General features: G+C 37.5%; 1 pseudogene; it reads left to right on the top strand.

The window, feature by feature from the left end:
• Positions 1-8,564: 8,564 nt before the first annotated feature.
• LOC101661850 lies at positions 8,565-8,955 on the top strand (annotated as a pseudogene).
• The last annotated feature ends 750 nt before the right edge of the window (positions 8,956-9,705 follow it).

Below are 9,705 nucleotides of genomic sequence, written 5' to 3'. Positions count from 1 at the left end.
CATGATTTAAAATCCACTCAAAAACAACCAGTTCACTTATTTTTCTCTGAAAATGAGTGATTTTATGTGTTGAAAAGTGTATAACACTCTCATTCAAATAAACCAAACCCAACTCACTGTTATTGAGTTGATATTGACTCATAGTCACCCTTTAGGGCAAGGTAGAACTGGCCCTATTAGTTTCTGGGACTGTAACTCTTTAAGGGAGTACAAAGCCATGTCTTTCTCCCACAGAGAAGCTAGTGGTTTTGAACTGCAGTCCTTGTGGATCACAGCCTAATGCATAACCACTACATCCCTACGGCCCCTACTACATAGTTATATATTTAAATAAACACAAGCAAGGAAGTACAGGCTCAAGCATACTTAAGGTAACCTAAATTCCATATCAGCAAAAAATGTTATTTGAAGTTTTATAACTAATTCAGTTCTTCAGAGAAATAAACCACCTTCTTATATTTAAACATTGTTCCTTCCTCCCTTTCTCTTAATTTCCACATATATATATTTGTCTGTATATTACATATACACTAAACATACTATATATGTGTGTACATATATAAATATACTTGTAGTGATCAGTTGTGCAGAAATTATTAATCTACTTCTTTGTAAGCACAAAAAGCTAGATACTGGATCTTCTTTCTGTCCTAAAGCCTGTTGATACTGTAAAACACAAAATAATTCTAATGTTTACAAGTTGGATATGAATACAGTACATAGACTAATTGAATAGCTTTCTATTCAACAGAATTGTTTGGGAATAATAAGAAAAAGACCTCTCCAAATCCAAATTCAATGCCATTGAATTGAGTCGGACTCATAGTGACACTATAGGTAAGAGTAGAACTGCCCCTGTGAGTTTCTGAAATTGTAAACCTTTACAGGAGTAAAAAAGAATCATCTTTGTCCCGTGGAGCAGCTGGTGATTCTTAAATGCTGAGCTTGCAGTTTGCAGCCCAATATATAACCCACAGTACCACCAGGGTGCCTTTTGAAATATAATACTCAAGATTTGGGAAAACCACCTCTAAGGCATAACGTATGATTATTTTGACAATATGCCTTGGGTGAATCAAAATGTTACTGCTGTCATTGTCCACAATCCATATTTAATAACTTTGAGGAAGATTGCTGTGTCTGTATGTTTTCAAAGTTAAAAAATAAAGCAAACAATGCCTTGCAATTAGTCTTCTCAATTTTACAAGTAAAAATAATTTTCTCTTTGATATATAGATGCGAATTTGTTATGAATCATTCCCAGGAATATGGAAAGTATACTAGGTGAAAACAAATGTAGGCCAATGGTGTGAGTACGTGGTAAAAGCAATGCCTGAATTGAGTGTAGGAATCGAAGGTTAAGTCATTTATGCCTGTGGTGAAGTGAAATTCCTTAGCATGGTTCTTTATCCACAGTCTTTGTAACTTGCACCAATCCACAGAAAAGGTTAAGCTGAGTGTCTTTGGGTAGGATGCTGGCTTTCAAAGTAAGGTTTATCTTGGACATGTATCAGTCCTAAAGGAGCTTTGGAACAGAGGCTATGTGGCTGAGAGGCTGAGGACCAGGGAGACATGCCTGTCAGCATGGCTGAGAAAAAGCTTTGTGTACCAAACAACTGTATCCTTCATGTTTTTTGATCCTGACCTGTTAACTTTCCTAAATCCCAAACAAACCAAAACAAAACAACAAAAAAAAACACCTTCAAAATCTTGACTATTGTGTGTAAGTCCTGTGTGGCCATTACAGTAGATTAGCAGAGTCAGCAGAAAAGTAGAGTGCCATCTGATAGATTGTTGATGTCAGAATAGATTAACGAAGTTAAAGGGTGGAGGCACGTTTCATTTCTGCCTTGAGGGAATAATATGAATATGGATTCTCCTTCTCCCTTTGTGTAGTCAGAGGATGTCAGTTGTGACCTGACTTCAATAATGTTCTTTGTTTTATCTCTATGGGTTCTAATATCCATTGCAATGGCTACACAGAGCTCTCACATAATTCATGATTAAATAGTATATTATTGAAGTTAACAAGTTGCAATGCCAATGAGAAATATGCAGGGCTTAGTTGTTTATCAGCACATGTTACAAAGTTCTATTGAGTATGGCAAAAAATGCCCAAAGCACAGACCACTGTGCTATGAGCCTCAACCCAAAAACACACAGCTGACACTCCATGGGCAAGCAAGCTCGACTCCCTGAATTATGTGCCCAGAGGTACTTTTGCTGTAGTAAGCTTCAACCCAAAAGGAACTAGCTCCACTTCTGAGGGTCATCAAGTTCAACTACTCCAATTAAACTCGCGGAGGCACCCTACTCTTTAAGCCAGTCTCTAGCACTTATCCTTACTTGCTCTTTGTGCTCAGAAGTTCATCACTCTGTCCTATGCTCTGGTGCCTAGTTCTACTGTTGTTCCACTCATGGTATAGCTAGCTGTCTCCTGGATTCGGGAGGTTCACGGAGCATGGATCTCCACTGATCATGGATCTACAGTGAGCATGGATCTTAGGTCCAGAGGAAGTGCTCCACTCTTAGCTCTTACTGGTAATGAGATCCTTCTCCTGCTTGTCAGAGGGCGCATTCTGTACACTGCAGGATTATACTTCAGGGAATCATCTTTGCAATTACTCACAGGTGAATCATATTAGTATTTTTCCCTACCATATTACCAGACCCATATGGGAAAGGTTAGTTGGTAGGAGTTAGGGACTTTGGCTAGAAGAGCCACATGAAATGACACACTCCCCCTGCAGCCCCCAGTATTTTTATATTATTAAAAAATTTAAATAATATAGCAGCTTAGGTGGTCACACCATAATGTCCCTATATACCGTAGATTTGATAAAAACATGGGTAATGGATACAGATGACAACCTAAGGACTTAGAGAATCAAATGGAAGGCTGAATATTTTGAGGGCCTAATAGGAGCAGAGACAGAACAAAAAAACAATGGATGCAGGGATTTATGGATTGTCAGTCCCTCAGCCTACTTGGTTCAGTCTGGTCATCTTGAAACAAATAAGCAGTGTTCCTGAGTGAGGAACATAGGAAGGTAATACTAAATAATCCACAATAGGAGATAGAGATACTATGTAAAGAAACCTGGAATGGAACAAGGTACGCTGAAAGAAAAGCCAAAATTCAGTTCCATCCAGGTGATGCTGACTCAGAGTGACCCCGCAGTAACTCTTTATGAGAGTAGTCAGCCCACTCCTCCTCTTGCAGAGCAGACGGTGGTTTCCAATCGCTGGCCCTGTGAATCACAGTCCAACATGTATGCACTATGCCATGAGGACCCTTTGCTTCATGCAGGCTTGTCCAATTTTGGCCTTCTCACAGAACATTTATTTGTAGATTGTAAATACACTTAAAAAAACAGTCTGTACCAGCATACATTTTATAACATCAAGTCATTTCATTTTATTATTATTTTAAAATTATTTATTAAATGTAATTCCAAGGCAAAATGTCATTTTTTGTCCAAAAAAGTGCACATGTGAGCACATCAATACGTTTTTGATCAATGTAATACATTTTTAAACTATTATATCTAGAAGTTAGCATATTGAGTTAGTCTGGGTAGACTAGACAAACAAAATCCATAAACACTCATATTTTGTAAGAGAGAGTTTTATATAAAGGGTAAATTGTACATTAAGCATCCCAACCCAGTTCAGTCCAAGCCCATAAGTCTGACATTAGCCCATATGTCCGACCTCCATCTACAAAGTCCTCCTTAAACTCACAAAACATATGCAATGATGCTGAATGCAGGAAGAAAGCCGAATCAGAGAGCATGTAAGCATTTCAGCATTGGCAGAAGTCTCCACGTGGCTTCTCCAGCACCCAGGGCTGCATAAGGGTATGCTTCTGCTCAGGGATGTCTCACAGAAAGTGAGCCTTGCCGGCTGAGGCAGAGAATTAGCTAAGGTGGCCGCAACTGGTCTGACCATCAGAGAGCAAGAGACAAGACAGACGAGGCTCGCCAAGCCATTTATCTCTCCACCCACCAATCAAACTGCCCTTCAATTAATCCCACATATGTTCATCGGCCAAGTTGGCACAATAAACCTTAACTACCACACATAGGGAATGCTGAGTGTCCTACCACATTTTAGCCTCTGCTGATTCATAATAATTTTCTAATGAAGTCAGTGCTTGAAACAATTTGCTGTTTTGAAATATTGTGGTATCGAATGATAATATCTCATTTGTATTTTTCTCTTCTTTCTTGAATCTACAGCTTTACCTTAAGACAATGTTGAAATGGCTATCAAAAGATGAAATAATGTGTATGGTATGGAAATAGCACTTAAATAAATATATGGACTCTTCCTTTGTGAACATGTACTTTTTAGTTACTTTTTTTGTCTTTGTAGGAAATACTTTTTTATTATCAGAGTATTATATATATATATAATAAACATATGCTGAAAATGCATTGAAAAGTACATAGCTATTATGAAAGGAACTTAAGCTATTTTTAATTCTGCACATAGCTCTTTGTACAATCTTGGAGAAGTCATGCATTTTCTTTAGACCACTATTAACTGCATGCAAACTACTCTAACATTCTCTAACTCAATGAACTCCTGAAACTATTTCAGAGAAATAGTTTTTAAACCTTAAAACATCCCAAAATTCATTGAAAAGATTAACACTGATAAAACACTGGTGAACTTCAGCATCCCTCACTGAACCATGGTGCTGCGGGGGACAATGCTGGAGACACAATGCGGGAATAGTGCACAGTCTGGCCCCATCACACTGGGGTGAGGCACTGAGGGCATGCAGCAGAGCAGCACGGGGAGCAGAGTGATGAAACCCCCAGGGAATACCAAAAATAGACTTTGGAGACAGAGTGTGGCACCCCATCAGACTCGACTGGAAAACACTTGGAAAGGCCAAAAAACAGACCTTGAACTATTTATAGGCTTTCCCATTTTTGTCAGTGGCTTTCTTTTTGTTATTGTTATTTTGTTTTTGGTTGTTATTATTTTGTTGGTTTTTACTTCCTTTGTTCTTTTATTTGGCCTTGCCAGGTTTTTGCAATCATTAATGTATCTGCATGTCTACCTAGATAAATAGGTGGGATAAAAAATTCGGAGATGAAAAGAGCGGGAATAATGGTTCTGGGGGAGAAACAGGAGAAGGGGAGGTGGGGGAAAGGAATGGGGTGGGACCAACTCAGGGACAAGGGAACAACAAATGAACTAAAATTAATGGAGAGAAGGGTTTAGGATGCCTAGTGGGACTTAATCAAGGGCAATGTAGTAGAAAGGAAGTACTAAACCCGAATGAAGACCAAACATGATGGTGGGACAAGAGGAAAGTCAAAGGAAATAGCAGAAAGAACTAAAGGGCAAAGGACATTTACAGAGGCCTAAATACAGGCATATATATATTACATATATACATAATACATTACATTACATATATTACATAATATGTATATTACATATATATATGTAATAGAACTATGTACTCATATCTATATGTTAAGAATTAAGGCTGCAGATGGACATTGGGCCTCAACTCAAGTACTCCCTCAACACAAAAACACTTTGTTCTAACAATCCAGATCGCTGAGGACTAAATGGGTTCATAATCAAATGCGGTGAAGAGAGCTGATGGTGCCTGGCTATCAAAATATGTAGCATCTAGAGTTTTAAAGGCTTGAAGATAAACAAGCAGCCATCTAGCCGAGAAGCAAGAAAGCCCACATGGAAGAAGCTCACCAGCCTGTGATCATGAGGTGTCAGTGGGATCAGGTATCAGGCATCTAAACAAAATCATACCAAGTGTGAATGGGGTGGGCATGGAGTGGATACCCAATGCCCATATGTAGACAATTGGACATCCTCTCACAGAAGGGTCACAGGGAAGAGATGAGCCTGTCAGGGTGCAGTATAGCACTGATGAAACACACACAACTTTTCTCTAGTTCTTTGGTGCTTCCTTCACCCCACTGTCATGACCTCAATTCTAACTTACAAATCAGATTAGAGCAGAACATGCAGACTGCTACAGATCAGACCCCGCAACACAGAGAATCCAGGATAGATAAACCCCTCAGGGCCAACAATGAGAGTAGAGATACCAGGAGGATTAGGGGAGGGTGGGGGGAGAAAGGGGGAATCAATCCAAAGGATCAATTACAACCCCCTCCCAGGGGGATGAATAACAGAAAAGTGGATGAGGGGCAACGGAGGATGATGTATGATATGGAAATAATTATCTATAACTTATCAAGGGTTCATGAAAGATGGCGGGCAGTTGAGGGAGGGGGAAGAAATGGGGAGCTGATATCTGGGCTCAAGTGGGAAGGAAATGCTTTGAAAATAATGATGGCAGCATATATGCAAATGTGCTTGACATACTGGATGTATATATATGGATTGTGATAAGAGATGTAAGAGCGCCCAATAAAACTATTTAAAAAAAAACCTGGTGAGCCGAACAAAGTAGAATATGCAAATATTGCTAATAAATTAAATGTGTTAAATCACAACAGAACTAATCGAAATAAGAAAGATCATTACACAAAATTATGAAGATCTAGAAGAAATGGTTATTTCTAGAAACATATTACCTACCAAATCAGTATATATTGATGTAGGAATCCTTAACAGACCTATAACACAAGAAGAAATTGATCCAGTCATTAAAAAAAAAAAAAACCTTTCAACTTTTCAAAGGGCCAGGACCAAATGGTTTTGCTAGGGAATTTCACCAAATATTTAGAGAAGAGTTGAGACTAATTTTACACAAATTATTCCAGTTGATCAAAAAAATAACATACTGCAAACTAATTTTATGAAGCAAGAATAACCCTCATAAACAAAACCAGGCAGACATTACTAGAATATAAAACTATATAAAACAATAGCTCTTATAAACAGAACTGCCAAAATTTTCAACAAAATTCTAGCTAAGAGAATTCAACAAAACATTTAAAAAATTTAACACATTATGATCAAGTGATATTCATAAAAATCACATCAGTGTAATCCACCATATAAATTAAAAAAATCATATAGTTATATCAATCAATGAAGAAAAGATATTCAATAAAATTCAACACCAATGATTGATAAAAACACTAATTAAAATAGAAATAGATGAGAAATTACTATATTCAGTCAGCATAGTACCCTCTAGTCTTACCCATATTATGAGGGGTTTTACAGATTCAACATATTCTTTAATGTTCTATATCATTCCATTATGTGAATATCCCAAAGTTTATTTACGCATTCTTTCTTTTATGCACATTTAAATTATTTCAATCTTTTTGCTATTATGAATAGTGCTGTGTTGAAGATATGCATAATCATTTCATAGCTCTTATTTCTCTAGGCTATATACTCAGTACAGAAATTGCTGGGTCATAAGGTTTTTCTATTGCCACATTTTTGAGGAAACAACAAATTATTTTCCTCCAAGACTATAGACCCGGGTCACCTTTCAATTTTTGAACTAACCCTAACTCTGTGACTCAATTTTCCAACAAATAATTCATAGGCCTACAATTTGAACAATCACATAATGTGGTACATACACCTTGTAATACTCAATCATTTAAGATCAAAACAACAGTCTTTACTGAAAGCAAAATTAAAAGGGTCAGAAAAGAAGGAGGAAACAGCACAGGGTTTAAGTGAGTAAGTGATGGTACATTGAGGAGATCGCAGTGGATGAACTGAAAGAAAATAATGAAGAATCGTTGAACATAAAACTGATGCTCTACTTTTTAAGCCTTTACCGCATTCACCATAAAATTGTTTAAAATAAATACATGCGAGACATTATGAAGTAAAAGAGCTGAATGGAAGATAGCAAAGGCAATCTCAAGAAGATAAAGTGTTACAGTGAAATATGCAAATTCCTGGCACCGGAAAAAAACAAACACGAAAGAACATGCTAGGCAATTCTTAAGCTGAGAGAAGTAAAAACATTTAGCGTTCTGGAGGAAGAAAAGATCCCAAATTTGAATATAATTCATAGAGCCTCATTTGTTAAGGCTTAAACAGAACTAAGAAAAGACAAAAACAATTCATCAACAAAGGAGAACATCATCATGAGACCATAATTATCTCTAAGCATTCCTAGTCACTTAGCCATTTGAATAGAATATGGAGAACAAAGGAAATTGTCACAAAATACCTATTTGTTTGTTCTGTGATGGAGGATCGGATGCACAAAACCATGGTCAGCCACAGCACAATGGCAATAGCAACAAAGAAAGCAAGACCACCATGAGGACATTGCTAAGGAACAATTAGTGAACAGATAAACACAGGATATCTCTGAAAGAGGCTACAATCGGCAACTAGGCTGAAGCACCTGGAACAAAGGACACTGGAAATGGTTGTAATGATTTTCATTGGAACTATTTAGACTGCTGAAAATGAAAGTTTTAAAAGTTTATGAGCAATGTTTTATGTTAAAAACTTGTTTTGAGGTAGGCCGTGCGCCGGAGCTTGTGGCGTCAGTGCGTGTGGCTGTGTCTATGGAAAGAGGTTGAGCAGTTTGATCTCCAGCTGGAGACACCAGGGCAGTGAAGATGTTGGCTTCATTAGTCTGAGCCACAGTCTGGGCTCTGAGCAAGAGGAAACTGCAGGCCACCCGGGCCACCCTCACCCTGACACCTTCAGCAGTACACAAGATTAAACAACTTCTTAAAGATATGCATGAACATGTAGGTTTGAAAGTTGGTGCTCAAACCAGGGGTTGCAATGGCCCTTCTTATATTTTAGAATATACAAAGACAAAAGGAGATTCTGATGAAGAAGTTGTTCAAGACGGTGTCAAAGTGTTCATCGTAAAAGAAAACACAGCAAACCTTTTTAGGAACAAAAATGGACGATGTAGAAGATAAATTATCCAGTGAGTTTGTGTTCAATAACCCAAGCATCAAAGGAACGTGTGACTGTGAAGAGAGCTTTAATATATGAAACCTTAGGACTCTGCTTCTGTGTGCTTCAGGGATGCTCATGGGAAGCTCCAGCAGAGAAGGAAATCACTGACTGTCACGAGCGTATATTCACAATGTCTGGCTGCCTTACAAGGAAAATAAAAGTAATGTATTTGAAAATGAAGCCAGTGTGTTGAATTCAAAAAGAGGTACTTGCATTTTTAAGGGACAGAGAATTAGAAGTCATTGCTCTCTTTGAATCATTTTTCTGTTCTGTAAAGGAAAGGGGGGAAAAATCCTACCCTAAAAAAAACTTGTTTTGAGGCATAAAAATCTCATTACCTTGTTTAAAATTAAAACAATAATACTGATTATACTTGTGCAGTCTGAACAGTTACAATAAACAGTAAAATTGGGTTGGATGGGAATACATTTAGAAAATATTAAGGTACTTTTCCAGACATTATGATTGTAGCATATTTTCAATTAGTGTACGGAGGTTCATGTGTAATTTATAATAGGGAAAAGTTATATTTTTAGAATGGATACTTATATACCTTCTATGTTAGTCTGGGTTGACTAGAGAAAAAATCAGAAGGCATTCTTATACACATTCATATGTGTATAAGAAATAGTTTTATAGACAAGAGCAGTTGAAAACATTCCAGTTCAGTCCAGTTCAAGTTGATAAGTCCGATATTAGCATGTATGTCTGATACCAATCTATAAAGTCTTCTTCAGACTCACGAAACACAGACAATGATGCATAATGAAGGAAGATCACATGCCA

The sequence above is a fragment of the Echinops telfairi genome, unplaced genomic scaffold (genome assembly GCF_000313985.2).
Source record: "Echinops telfairi isolate 266 unplaced genomic scaffold, ASM31398v2 ScPeMD7_44;HRSCAF=162, whole genome shotgun sequence".
In the NCBI taxonomy this organism is placed as follows: Eukaryota; Metazoa; Chordata; class Mammalia; order Afrosoricida; family Tenrecidae; genus Echinops; species Echinops telfairi.
The sequence above is the reverse complement of the archived record's forward strand: the minus strand, read 5'-3'. Positions and strand labels throughout refer to the sequence as shown.